Here is a 14,624-nt window from a genome sequence, read left to right as displayed (position 1 = left end):
TTTTAATGGGACTTAAAAGCCTCAGAAAATATCGTATTATTATTAAAACATTTTCTAATTCGGTAGGGATTACCACTTTTGGAAGTCAGTTCTCTTCAGCACCTTTGAATAGCCCAACCTACAATCTGCTGGTGACTTCACAGTGTTTGGTGTGTGGGGAGGTAACATATGTGTATGTATGTGTATATACACGTGTCTGTATGTGCACCCTTGTTTGCACATTTCATATTTGAAAGTAAATATAATTCTGATAAAATTATAAAGTTAGAGGCTCACACAGAATAATCACAGTTAAAAATCCACTTTTTTTTTTTACTGGTATGTTGATATTACTTATACAAGCATAAATTGGAATCATATGGACTAAATTTATATGAAATTACACATTCACAATTTTAAGTGCAGAAAACAGAATATTTGTTCATACTGGAGAACAGTAAAAGTTTTATATTGTATCACCTGTATATGAATATTTGCAAACTGCTAAGAGTTTATTAATTAAATTGATGTAAAATTAGTAAAAATACATTTTAATAAGCCACCCACATATAACTTCTCTACTGCCTGGAAATTAACATACCTGAACAGACAGAATATTGAAAGCAGGAAGAGTTTCACTCTGCATCAACATCTCAAAGGAGGCGGTCAGAGATTTCTCAAAGTGGGAGAAGAACATTTAAAAGGGACTGAGATGCCTGACAGACTGGTACCCCAGGTGTCCTCCAGAAGTGTACAATCAGGAGCTGAATCTCATCCACAAGGTGGGTTTCAAATATATGGCTGAATTATTTTTTAGATGGGAGTAACTTACTCATTTTATTTTTCCAAATGTGATGCCAAATGTGTTTCTTGAAAACTAAGTGTGACTACAATGTAACCTCGTATTAAAAAACAATTATTTTAAATCATGTTACAGATTATAAGTAACAACTGCAATTACTATAAGGCAAAAAACGCGCTTTTTCTATTGTTTAGTTTATTAGTTAGTAGAGCTGGTAGTAGTTTAGATTTAGTCAAATTTACTGTATTAAATATGTCAATTTTCTAGATGTTCCATGTGTTTTTCCATATAGAAATAGAGGAAAAATAATATTTTAGGAAGCCAGAACATGATTAATTATGTATAACATATTTTGTGTGTGTGTGTGTGTGTGTGTGTGTATAAGCAGTGTAAAAATTAAGTTTTCTCAGATGATTTTTTTTGCAGCTTATAAATTGGATAATATATTTATTACAAACTTCCAAGTGTTATGACATAAAAATTGAACTCATTAGGCCAATCCCAGGACATCAATAACACTATCTTCCTATTGGTTTCTATCTTAGGAAACACTATGTTTGCCCTGAGATACTGGACTAAATTCAGGTTTAAGTGGATGCAATTGTACTGATTAAAGTTAAGTCCATTTAAAGTTACAGTTATGGCCTTTATCTTTATTAGAAATATTACGGAGTAAAAGTGAACAAGCAGGAGCAAATAATCAACTGTACTTGTATGACTTTACAAATCTGTAAGACAATCCTAATTGTATTAACGCTTTGTCCTTGTCTTCATTGTTCCAGAACTACAAAATGTATTTCCCCAGGAACATCTTCCTCTTAACTGTCTGCCTAATTGCTACATCCCTTGGTAATCACCAAAGTAACAGTCATCAGTGCTTTGAAAGCGTGCAATGGAGTGAGCTCTTAAAGGAGGTTGAGAAACTGGTACGTGAATGTGTAAAATATTGTCACAGTCTATAGATGTAGCTTTTAATCTTTTTTACTTCAGTTTAGAGATAAGGAAGCCTTTCACAATAATTCATAATTGTCTGATTGCAATTTTTTTTACATTATTTAAAAAATATATATGACCCAGAATGCCCCCTCTCTACAGGACCAAAAATCTTAAATTTCTATTTTTTTTATTTGAATTCCTTCTGTTGAATCTATGACATTTGTGTGTTTTCCTAAAAAAAGTTCCACATCCACTACACAAATGTCACATATTCTGGAGTCCACAATAATCTGAGATCCCTGCTAACTGGCATCCGCTGAAACCAAAATACCACAATTTAGACAATTTAGACCAAGCTACCTGGGACATTTTAGAAAAGGAGAAAGCTAAAAAGTCCTGCTACAAAAGCAGCTATTTCCTCTACTTTCAGTAAATTTGGAAATTTTAAGTGAAATAAATCTTCTTCACATACCTTCATGAGACATGTAGTGTCCTGTACTGATACAGTCATTCCTATACTTCATTGTTAAAAGATAACTGATTATTTAGTGATTTTCCTATGAATTGTTTCCATGATAAACCTAGTTATACATATGGTTAAAATATCTACACTGATGTTTTGTTTAAGAACAAAAGAGGTTTTTCTTTGGAGTGCGAGGAAGTGGGCAGTGAAGATTTGTGTTTCCCCGAGCAGATGCTAAAAGCAGTAAGTAGAAAAATATATGTATTTGACATTATTTCATTGTAACATCTCCATCCTACACAGGTTTTATACCTTGTCATGAGATTTTTACATCAGAAATACGGCATACTAAACTACAGATTTAAAGGATAAAACTGATTTTTGACTTTTCAAAATCCTTCTCCTTGAGGGTTTACTGGCTAAGTGATGACACCCTACACACAGAAGTTGCATATTTTGGAGTCCATAGTAGTCTGGGATCCCTGCTAACTGAATCAACTCAAACTGTAGTACCACAATTTACTTTACAAGGATATAATAGTATTCAAAGAAAAGCGCTTTCATAGTCATGAGGAGAAGTTTTTGGCACAAATACTCTCTGAAGGTGTTTTTGGAAATCAGCTCAGTGAAAAACATTTTTCCTTTCCTGACTGGGTCCTTTTTTGCTCAGCACCATATAGACCATAAAGACTAAGCTAAGTAATGACCTATCCAGTTACCTAGGTACTTTCTTCTTCCTTAATATTACATTTTGAATAACAAAGTCTGCAACCCTAACAGTGTCTCTTTATATATCTAGTTTTTGCATTAAGATGAGTTCTCAATAGCCTTTCACATGCCATTCCTGAAAAGTTAAAGGATATTCAGAAGTAGTGACCAGAAAAGCAAAGGCAGAAAAGGTCATGATCTTTTGTTTTTCCTATTGCTTAAAAGTAAGTTGTGATACCACTTTTACCAGAAAAGGGTTAGATTCTTTTTTTGTTGTTCTTGCTGTTTAAAATGGACAATTAGCAGTAAGTTAACAAAAGCAGAAATGATTACAAAATAAGGTATGTTTTCTTAGACCTCCATTGGTCTTGTTTCTGAAATAGGAATTACATTATGAAACTAGCAGAAAGGCGCACTGCCTTCAGTTTCAGTCAGAAGCAGATCTCATAAAAGTAGCACAGGGGTAATTTTATGTACTACATGGCCCATGCACACACTTTATAGCTACAGTCCGCTTTCAGTCCAGGTCTGCAATGACACGAAATAAGAGTGTGCTTGTTTGAGAGTATGCCACTGCTCCAAAGCGATTCATGCAGCCCACTTCCAGCTCTTCTCTTTAAGGGAGTTTCAGAAACCAGCCAGGGAACTAGCAAAGGGATGGACAGCAGCATCAGCCTCTTTTGTATTTCCATTTGCTCTGAGGCAGAAGGAGCTCACCTTCCTGCTCACCTCCGGATATGTACTGTCCTTGTGAAGAATAAGCTGAAAATTCCTAGTCTAGATTCTTGGGTCTGAATTTAAAAGACCTAGTTTTGCCTCTTGGTTGCCAATTGAATGGTCCCCATATATTGTATAATATCCAACTATATCAATGCAGCCCAAAAATGCAAGATACATTTACATTAAAAAATAGGGGTCTAGCTTAAGAAAGCAAAAAAAAAAAAAAAAAAAGAAAAAGTAACTGGAAATTCCACATACAGTTCCTGATTTTCCAATAAATATTGCCTTTACAATGCATATTTCTTTGCATAATTTTTGTACTTAAAAATTTTAGAGGAACACAAGAAAGTGACAAAAATTATGGAAAAAAATTATTATAACTGGACTCCGGCAGCTGGAAAATGTACTGCTAAGTGAAACTTAAATGCAAAGTTCAAAAAAAAAGTAGTTTACATTTGTATTTCTCCCACATTGTTACAGGTTAAATATGATTATGCAGCCATTGCTCACATAGTTCATGAACTTGCTGAGTTTTTCAAGAGAACAGATGCTCCTTTTCAAAATAAGAACATTTTTCTAAGAGGAATGTATGAAGCTCATGCTCAGCTCAGGACCTGTGTAAGTATGGCCATTTTTTTCATAGTATGATATTCAAGTCATAAATATTCATGTCAAATCAAACTTATGTACCGCTAAAAATGCAATAGAAAACTTTAACAGATACACTTTCAAGCAATGGCACCTAAAACTTCTGCATATAAGGAATGACATATACCCTTGAGAGTATTTACTGACCCGTAAGATATCAGTAGTTTTAAATTTTACACATATACCTTTGGAGACTTATTTCAGATGCAATGCCTAAAAACTATTTAACTTGTTTCTGCTTAAAGAATCTACTAGTTCTAGAGGACAGCACTTACTATTTTCAGTAAATACCAACTTCATGGGCGTGGTAGTGAGCGCACACTTTTCTTCAACTACTTATGACTTTTGTCAAGACAAGATGATATAAAGAACTGCATGCAAATTTTATGCAAAACATTTCAGAACACATTTAGATCTACATTCAGTCTTTTTCAGCTGAGTGAACTACTTAAACATATTTGTAAGAAGTTCTTTCAGTTGAGGTCACTTTAAGAGCTATTTACAGAGGATGAAGCCTCGGATCTATAATAGCTTGCCTTGCAGCTAACATCCGTCTCGGGCACCAGATTTGCTAACAAACCCATGAAGTGAGAACTAACATGTGCATACAAATATATACCCTAACATGTTCTTTTCTGCTGCCATAGAGGGAACCCGCAGTGCACTTTTTCTGCGTGACAGAAGGAGTTACATGATTAGACATATACCTGAGTAGCATATAAACTGAGCTCCCAAACCGCATCACTCCTCCTGAATGTCTTCTGATCAGGCCAAAGCCTGGGACAGGATATGTAAGAAAGTAATAATTTATGCTTATTTAAGCACATTAAATATTTCCATATTTTTTTATGAAAGAACATAACCACCTAAGTATATCTCTGATATAGTATGTCAAATGACCATCGCTATCAGTTATTCGGAAACTAGTTTCCTTCAAAGACAATACACATTAACAAAAACAGCATTGTCATTGCCATACAACCAATACCTTATTTGAGCATTGATATATTCATTTCCTAATCTCTTCATAGACATAAAGGTGGTGTAGTACACATTTTCTAACATTAATTCCTACAATTCCTACTCAATTCAATTAATTCCTTAATTCCTACTCAAGACTTTCATATGACACAAGCATTACAGTGCTGTCAGTCATTACTACATCTATCAGAGGGTACTGTTTTATTGAGTTAGGTTAAACCTGTTTTTACTTAACTATTCAAACTAACAGTTTATTTTCCCTTAAAAATAACAGCTGAAGTCCAGACTTAACATTATCCATGAATCCATAGTGAAAGAGTGCTTCAAGAAAATGAATAAGTTTGTGCTCAAGGTAAGCATGCTGCTTTTTACTTCAAGCTCACATTTAGGAATCTGAAAGTTACAGAAGAGCTTCTTATTCAAGCAGTCCCATTACTGATCAAAACCGTAAGAATCTGTCAGACAGGGCCACACTACCAAGAGCTACATATTTTTACTCACACAAAATCTTTCGGCCCACACTTGCTTTGAGGTCAGTATATCATCTCTGGCTTTTAAAAATAATTTAACTAATTAATAGCCACACATCTGATGATATCTGTTTCAGCTGGGACAGCATTGACCATTTTATATACCAAAGAACATTTCAATCTTAACTGAGCTTCCTAAATGTATTCCTAATCTTTTCTCAAATTCCTTTTTGAATGGATTTTTGCATGCTTATTTTCCGTTCACATCCAATTTGCCATTATATTGAATGTTATCTTTTCACTGTTAAAAAAGCTAATAAATACTTTCAAATAATCTTTTCTTCACAGTCAAACGATCACTGCACTTGGCAAGAGATCCATGCACAATCCAGAGAGATACTTCAAAGAATTGAAAATTACTCATTCAAGAGAAGAGCAACACATTAGCAAAGTCAGTTTCCATCGAATACTTTGATGACCTATTATCATGTTGAGATGGATTGTTTTATTTTTCTAATAAATTAAAGAAAGTACTCAATGCACAGTTTCCTATTTAGACCTATAAATCACTTAACTTACTTTTCTCAAGATATTTTTCTACTTATAATAACTTTAGTCTTAATAAAGAGAATATAAAGGAGCATGCAAATATGTCCGTGTTTGATTATTTTCCCAAAAGACTGGAATGTTTTTATAAAACACATATCATAGATCTGGCCCTCCACTCTCGTGCTCATGCTAAACGATGAGCTTGTAAGTAATACTACTGATTTCATAGTACATTTTTCAAGTTATGGGAATCGGAACCTATGACAGTTGAATGTTTTTTCAATGCACTTTTACCACTGTAGTTACAAGGGTACCTAAAATACCATGTGTGGAAGGGACTGCATGCTTCCACAACGCCATGCCTCCAGGTTTCCAGAACTACTCATGAAGAATTCATAGATTTGAGTTTGATGATCCCTATTTAAATTATAGAAACCACCGTTCCATTATCTAGACAAGAACCGAAATAGCTAAACACCTTTAAACCTTCACATGGTATCTAATAGGTATTGACAGCACCGTGTACTGGCATATTTCTCCAAACAGCTGATTATCTGAAAGCCTGTAAAAGTGGATATCGATGAAATCAACAGTCTTGAGGGAAAGAATGGAGGGATACTGTGAATGAACAGCATCTCATAACATCTTTTGGCAGTGAGACAAGCCTTATTGCTATGATTCCAAATTTCTAAGCACTGACTTAAGAAATGCAGATGTTGAAGCAAATCAGAAAGTGCCTTTGCAAAGGATTCTAACATTCATATGTAATTTAGATTGCACAGAACAAACTTATAAATCTATATTTAGAGGAAAAGAGTAAAAATACTTGTAATACCATATCTGTCCCACTTCCTTACCACTTTTGAATATATTTTTTAAATCTGTTAGGGTCTTCATAGATAGTCAAGTATCCCACTTTGATACGACTTCTCAAATTCCAAGATACACTGTCAGCTTTCTTTTCAAAAATGGCTTAGGAAAATCTTTCCTATAAAGAAAAATTAGTGGTATAAGGTATCAAGATTAACCCCTTTAGAACTGCTTTGTCATCAAGTTCAAGGACAAACACAGTTTTCATGCTTTGATTACTTTCCGCAGCATATTCATTATACTGCTTTATTCATACGTCAACTAAAGTGGAACCTATTTGCTCAGTTCAGACCTACGTCACAGATCAGTGTGCAAACTAGAGTGTTCCAGCACAGAAATTAACTTCTTGAGGTCACACAGCAATCAATACAAGATTCAAACTTGTTTAATTAATAAAATAAACTAAGACAAATAATACATTAAAATAATGCAGAAAATTCCCACATCTTTAATGACAGACAACCAAGCAAGTGTTTTTGTATCTGCTGAGGTTCTAAGGCTCATAACATTGATGTATGTTACAGTAGTTTGGATATGGTTCCAAACCTTCCATCATAAAAGGTATATTGTCAGTGTAAACATATTATATATACAGATGGCATTACATACTTTATTTTTTAAATTTAATAATTTAAATTTAACATTTAATAATTCTCTTTCCTTTATCTTCCCAGTCAATAAGTCCTTTGACTATAGTTCAGAAAAATTGTTGCTTTATCCCTTAAGATGTGCCACTTGTAAACTGAGTTAGGGTATGATTATTACGCTAACACATCTGTCTGAATATTTACTTTCCTAACAGACACAACCCATTTTAATCAGATTAGAAAGGACACCAGTTATTTAAAATGTTCAGTGCAGAAAATATAAATACGCAAAAACAATCAAAATAAAGAAGTGAAGAGATTCGCTGGACTTTAAAGCTTGAGCTAATGAATCATTTCATGAATGCATTATTTTTATAACACCTATCCAAATCTCCTACCACACAAGAAGACATATCAGGATTAGGAAATCATTAGGAATCTAGTAGTGATACTGTGGGTTTCAAGTAGCAGCCAAAGAAAGAAACTTTAATTTCTCCTGGAAAAGTTTGCAGCTTCTAACCTTAGATGTTCAATGAATTAAACTTGCATTCTCTTGATACAAACACATCTTTCTGTGTATTCACAGATATGCAGGCAAGTTAAAGCAGTATACGAAACTATGAAGTCTATATCTGTTATCTGGAAGAAAACAAATGATCATAAATCGTGGCTGCAGCATACTGTGAATACCAGATGGTGACAACAAATTTGAACTGGCAGGTATAGGGCCTCCATTAAGGACTATTTTGAGGACATGTCCATACAGCACAAGGTAGTGCAGAAATACCCGAGCTAGCTCTAAAACATATGGCCATAACTTGATAAAAACTAGGCTAGACATAATAATATCAGTTCTTTGCCTAGGCAGTGAAGAGTGGATTAACAGCAATCCCAATTTTATGCCACACATATGAAACATGAGGCAAAAAATACCAATGTCTAACTCACTTTCATGAGTGGCTTAAAATTTCCTTCTGGAAAAGAGTGTCAGCATTGTTAAAGTTTTTTATGTTTTGGCAAAACACAAGAATTCGTCAGCATCTTCTAACACTAATCATATGTGTACTAAGACAAAAATGGGGCGAGGTAAGGGAAAGGTGAAAGATTTTAAAAATGAAGAGATATAAAATTATGAAAGAGTGATCATGTTAATAAACAGCCTATACTTTGTCTCAGCAAACTTCAGTTACAGAATTAAATATACATTGTTGTATGTAGCATATTTTTATAAACTATTTCATTATTAAAATATTTCAGGATATAAATACAGAAAAACACACTGTATACAGTATGAAAAAGAGCTTTTGGAATAGACTAGATTTTACTTCCTCCTCTGTTCAATGTCACTTGTATGCACACACTTAAAAATGTTGCTTTTTTATCATATCTATACAAGTCCAGCACACTCCATTGTATCAGCCAACATGAATTCATGACAGCAGGATTTGTTTAAGAACAGTTATTTGCATCGAGTAGATTGTGTAATTCACACTCAAAATTTCATTTTAAAAGCTGTATAAAACTTCATTCCTGTGCAGTAGCCTTTATAAATAGAGGGCGTGTGTACATCCTCAGATGCAATGAATTCAATCTTTTAAGTAAATAATATATTTCAAGGGGCAAATATTGAGTCAGAGGTTGTATTAAATAGCATTTCTACATGAGAGTAGACTTATTAGTTAATGAGTCTCCAGTTCCAACAGGACTCTGACCTGAATAGGTGAAGAGAGCAGTCACTCTTTTCAATATGTGTGTGCTCTGTGATGGACTTTAAAGTTCTGTATACCTGCATTCTTAGCTTTGTAGGCTTTTTCCAATATGTAATGTAATTTGATCTTAAATATTTCCTCATTCTATATCAGATAACCAACAATACATTAAAAATCTCACAGCTCCCTCTTTATAGCCTGAACTAAATAATTTAATGAAGCACATTGCATCATCGGATTTGTCACTCAGATTGAGTGCATACATTTAAGTGTACCCAATATGCTAAGAGCTTGCAGCATCCTTAATCCAGCTATTACTCAGGAGAAAGGGACCTGCTGGCACACAGGAACTGCAAGAATAGCAGGTACGAGTGCAAATGGAGATACTGATGGCATCAGCACACGACAAATACAAAGTATTCACTTGTCTAAACTTTGAAGTTTTCAAAACATTCCCTTAGCACAGATGCATCTCAAGGCTGACATGGAAGAAAAATACGAGACAAAATCATAAATGTGGGACTTCCTCCTGCTGATGACTTTGTCAAGCTAAAAGAAATGAAGTGTTTAAGTGACTTCAGGAAAATTTTAGTGTATCAGCCTTCTAACATGAACTTACAGCTGAAAACAAGGAGAAACAAACACCATATACCAATTTCTATAATGCAATGAGAATGCATGGCTTTCAGTTTAAAGATCTAGGTGGTGCTATGAGCAGTCTGAACTAACTACAGCATAAAAAAGGAAGAAGCCCTGCATTCTCATTTTAAGTGATCTTCTCTTTGAGGTACACTCGCGAGAGAAAAATCTGGTACAGTGAGGACCTTCATATACTACAGAAGATGTCTGTAGTTAACGGGGAAAAAAATAGCTGCTCTGAATCACCTTCTGGAGAAACTTCTTTCTCTCTCTCCACAGATCACAATGAAGAGTTTGCCTTACCCTAAGGAACTTAAGCTTCAACGAACCAGATTCCATGTTATATATCAAAAATCTGATACTCTATGGTGCTTCAATGAAGGGTTAACATTTACACTGTTTTGCTGGACTTCGTTAATGATACACTCTTCTTCAAGTAACAACATTACTGCCATCATCATCCTAAAACAAAGTGCTTATTTTACTTTAGATAATTCTAAAAGATTTAAGGAAAAAGATCCTTAGGATTTTATAGTGACCATATTGATCAAAAACATTGTTTTCATCACTCTTAGGCCGATGAAAAAAAATGATAACCAAGCTCTTCCTAAAAAGACAATCTCATTTTTCACATAAAATCATATTAGTGACCTCCATAGCAATCTGTTCACTAAATCATCCCTTTTCTCACAAGAGAGAACAAAGTTAAAAATAAAGAGAACCTACCTACAAACATAACTTCCTATTCTACCCATTAAAAAAATCAAGTATTTTATAAGCATATGTAACCTAACAGCATTTCAGTTTATTATTATTGCTATTATTCACCTTAGAAGGCTGCTCTTCCCACAGTTTCATGAAGTCCTATATATTGCAGTCAGGTCAACACTGGAAATAAGCGTTACTAGAAAACAAGAGTTGATAATAAAAGGTATTCATTTTCCTGATAGTGTTTGATTCTATATGTATTGTTCATCTGCTGTGCTTGCATGGCGTGAGAATCAGGTCTTAGTGGAGCATGCATTTCACTATTCTCTAACTCCATGTTCATAGCGAAATGCATTTGTTGGTTTTCACGAAACAAGTTAATCCACTGCTATTTCATATGCAGGAGAATTTGTTGGCTTGACATATATAAATCAAGCCAGCTTTCTCACCAACCAAATGAAGTAGCTAGAAATATACTACTACTAATAGTGAAATACCTTCATACCTCAAAAGCATCTTTTCTTAACATCAAACTATTTGTGTTAGGCTGCTATTCAGGCTTTCTCTACCCCTGGTTTGCCATTCTAAGACAAGATGCCAAATACTTTCTGTATGATTTATATCTCTCTTCAATTTTGCCTTCCAATTTTCTTCTACCACCTGGCTCACTATGATACAGCAACATTACTAAATTCCCATTTCTTGAAAAACCACACAAGTTCAGTACAAGTAAGTAGCCCTACTGTCTGAAGATAGTTTGAAATATCATGCTTGCCAAAATGTTTCTTTATTATGGAAACTGTTCACAGACAAAGTTGTGGCTGACAAAATGACTAGCAGTTGAGGTTGTACTTTATGGTAAAGGTTCTTTCCTGTCCGGCTGCTTTTGTATATTCTTACCTCCTCTTTCTTGCTGGTTCATGTGCATTTTCTCCACAGGTACCACAACTGCATATCAAGCCTCAGAAAAAAACAAAGTCTGGCTCAGATACAGAATATTCTTCCAAATTGCACTTTTATTGCAGCACCAAGTCTTGAAAAAATTTCTGTCAGCAGCGATATCAGTATTTCATGTGATGCTGGCTTCTCTACTCAGTTTACCTGTAACTCCAACTTTCTCCTCTGGAATGGAGGGTCTAACAGAGAAGACCACTTTTAATAAGCTTCCAGCATAGAACATTCTTGGATTCTTTCTAGACTCAGCCTTGAAACTGGCATGTCAGTAAGAGACATGGCTCTCAATATCTCTATTGCTATAATTATGAAAATAAGAGACTCTTTTCTCATGGAGCCATTAAAGTCGTTAGCCAGAACAAAAATGTTACTTCAAATATTCCTCCTGATACTTAACCATTTTCCATGTATTTGTTATGGATCACAGCTGCCTCTTAAGAAACAACACAGATGGTCAAGGTGGAAAAATTCCAGTGAATATATACATTACAGATAAGCAATGGAAATACTAATTATTTCAATTCTTAATATAAGCATCAGCATGCTCTAGATTTCTAGTAGGTTAAAATTCAGATGCAACTCTGTGAATGTCAACAGTTTTATTTATGCTAAGACAAAATTTAATTGTATTTGATGTGTTTGTTTCACTAAATCAGCAAACTTAGTTCCAGAATGAGACTCATTGATAACAACACAACAATGTACCACTTTCATTTTTGCTAAACCGTCATATGGTATCTTCTCACACCTAAGTTCTTTATTTCTGGCAAAAACATTCTCCTAGACTCCCCAAGTCCTCCCAAAAGGAAAACAAATGTAACTGGTATTTTTAAGTATGATAGCAAAATTGGTTATTTTAAGTTCATTTGGAAATTATTTCAAGCCCATCTGTTAAAACATAAAACTGTGGCATATAGAAATTTTAGAACATGTATATGCGTGCCACGGATCGTTACTGGAAAGGGTAGTAGCAATCAGAACATAGAAGGCAAAGCAAATAAATGTTGACAATATGATACTACTATTCTATTTCCATATTTACATTTATATCTTGCAAAATAACCAGTGAACTTCGTGTCACGTTTCACATACAGTCAGTGCTACAGCACCGCAAGTAGGATGAACAAAATGATGTGAAGAACAACCTACCTTGGAGTGATTCCACAGGGTCAGGAAGATGGATGGCAGTCCAGGTCACTGACACAAAGTATAGAACAGCGGTGGCCCCATTACTGCTCTGAGCAGCACGTAGATAATAAGCAGTTCAAGTCTGGAGGCCTGGCCAGCGTTCCATCACATGACCAGGTTGTGATGGCACAGAAATTGCTTGCTAATCCCAATTTCTTTCTGTGGGAGGGAACTGACATAAAAATTCCATATGTATCATAGTGTTATGAAAGTTAGCCAGCCCTGTTGTTAGGCCACAACATGAAACTCTAGACAGTCAATCTGCTTAAAAAAGATGTCTGTCTCAAGATTTTGCCAAAAAAGGCATTCACTTCTGCCAAACAAAAAAAATTCAGCTCAAAGGTACTAGCAATACTGCTTAAAATGTTTAAGAAGTTGTCAAAGAAAGAGGAATGAAGACTGAAGACAGCTGAATAATTTAGATGAATATAAATGATGGTATCATTTTAGATATAAGAACAAATTAAACAGTATTCAGTAACCCAAAATCTTAATTTATGTATTTAAGTCACTGATAAACAGCCCTTCTTAAAAAAAAAAAAAAAAAAAAAAAAACCTACTATCCCTAACTTAGCAATAGTAGTAACTCTGTGAAACTGAGGAATCCATTCACATACAGCAGGAGCACTGGCAACTGAAAACAGAAGAGACAGCTTTCTTAGAAAAAAAAAAAAATCAATCAGACACCATAGTCAGCATAATTACTTTGGAATACTTGGTAGGATTAATTCTATTCTTTTGATGGTTAACATACGTTTTCAAGCTAACCTAATACAATTCTTACCAATTTCTGATCCACAATTAATGCAAATCCCTTGCACCTATCAGAGGAAATTTATTGATTTATTTGAACTATTTGACTCTGTGCTAGTTCCACATAAATAGAAGTACATAAAAGTTACGCATGTGAAAGAAAGTTACAGAAGTTAATATACTTCATAGACATTTGACCTTTCTTCTCCGTCAATCTCCTTCCACCTGAGTAATCAGGAATCCAGTCATTAGATCCTTATGTATTTTAAGCTCCTTCTGATTTCACAGAATCACAAAATGGTTGAGGTTGGAAGAGGTGTCAAAAGCCTTACTGAAGTCAAGGTAGACAATATCCCCTGCTCTCCTCTCATCAACCCAGCCAGTCATTCCATCATAGAAGGCTATCAGATTGGTTAAGCATGACTTCCCCTTTTTGAAACCATTGCTGACTACTACTGATCACCTTGTTGTCCTTCATGCGCTTGGAAATGGTTTCCAGGATTTCCATTCCATCACTTTCTCAGGGATCGAGGAGAGGCTGACCTGCCTGTAGTTCCCAAGATCTTCCTTCTTGCCCTTTGTGAAGATAGGAGAGACATTTGCTTTATTCCAGTCCTCAGGCACCTCTCCTGATCACCACAACCTTTCAAAAATGATTAAGAGTGGCCTTGCAATGACATCAGCCAGCTCCCTCAGCACTCGTGGGTGTATCCCATCAGGGCCCATGGACTTGTGAATGTCCAGTTTGCTTAAGTAATTCCTAATCCAATCCTCCTCCACCAAGTGAGGGTCTTCCTTTCTCCAGACTTTTTCCCTGGTCTCTGGGGCCTGGGATTCCTGAGGGCCCGTCTTACCAGTAAAGACTGAAGCAAAGAAGGCATTCTCAGCCTTCCCCATGTCCTCTGGCACCAGGCCCTTGCCCCACTCAGCAGTGGGCCCACATTTCCCTTAGTCTTCCTT

At 35.1% G+C, this 14,624-nt stretch overlaps 1 long non-coding RNA gene across 2 annotated transcripts in view; it reads right to left on the bottom strand.

Moving 5' to 3' along the window:
- LOC106489975 (uncharacterized) overlaps positions 1-13,039 on the bottom strand; it is a 63,840-nt gene extending 50,801 nt beyond the window's left edge. Inside the window, exons 1-3 of one of the 2 annotated variants that reach the window (XR_010883532.1) lie at positions 12,873-13,039; positions 11,670-11,730; positions 10,890-10,965 (exon numbers count right to left, since the gene is read on the bottom strand). This is a non-coding gene — a long non-coding RNA (uncharacterized lncRNA). The remainder of the gene's footprint in view (positions 1-10,889; positions 10,966-11,669; positions 11,731-12,872) is intronic. The other variant, XR_010883533.1, reaches the window with a different exon arrangement.
- Between the last annotated feature and the right edge of the window lie 1,585 nt (positions 13,040-14,624).

This window comes from Apteryx mantelli, chromosome 2 (genome assembly GCF_036417845.1).
Source record: "Apteryx mantelli isolate bAptMan1 chromosome 2, bAptMan1.hap1, whole genome shotgun sequence".
Taxonomy (NCBI): Eukaryota; Metazoa; Chordata; class Aves; order Apterygiformes; family Apterygidae; genus Apteryx; species Apteryx mantelli.
Note: the sequence above shows the minus strand (reverse complement) of the source record. Positions and strands in the feature narration are given on the sequence as shown.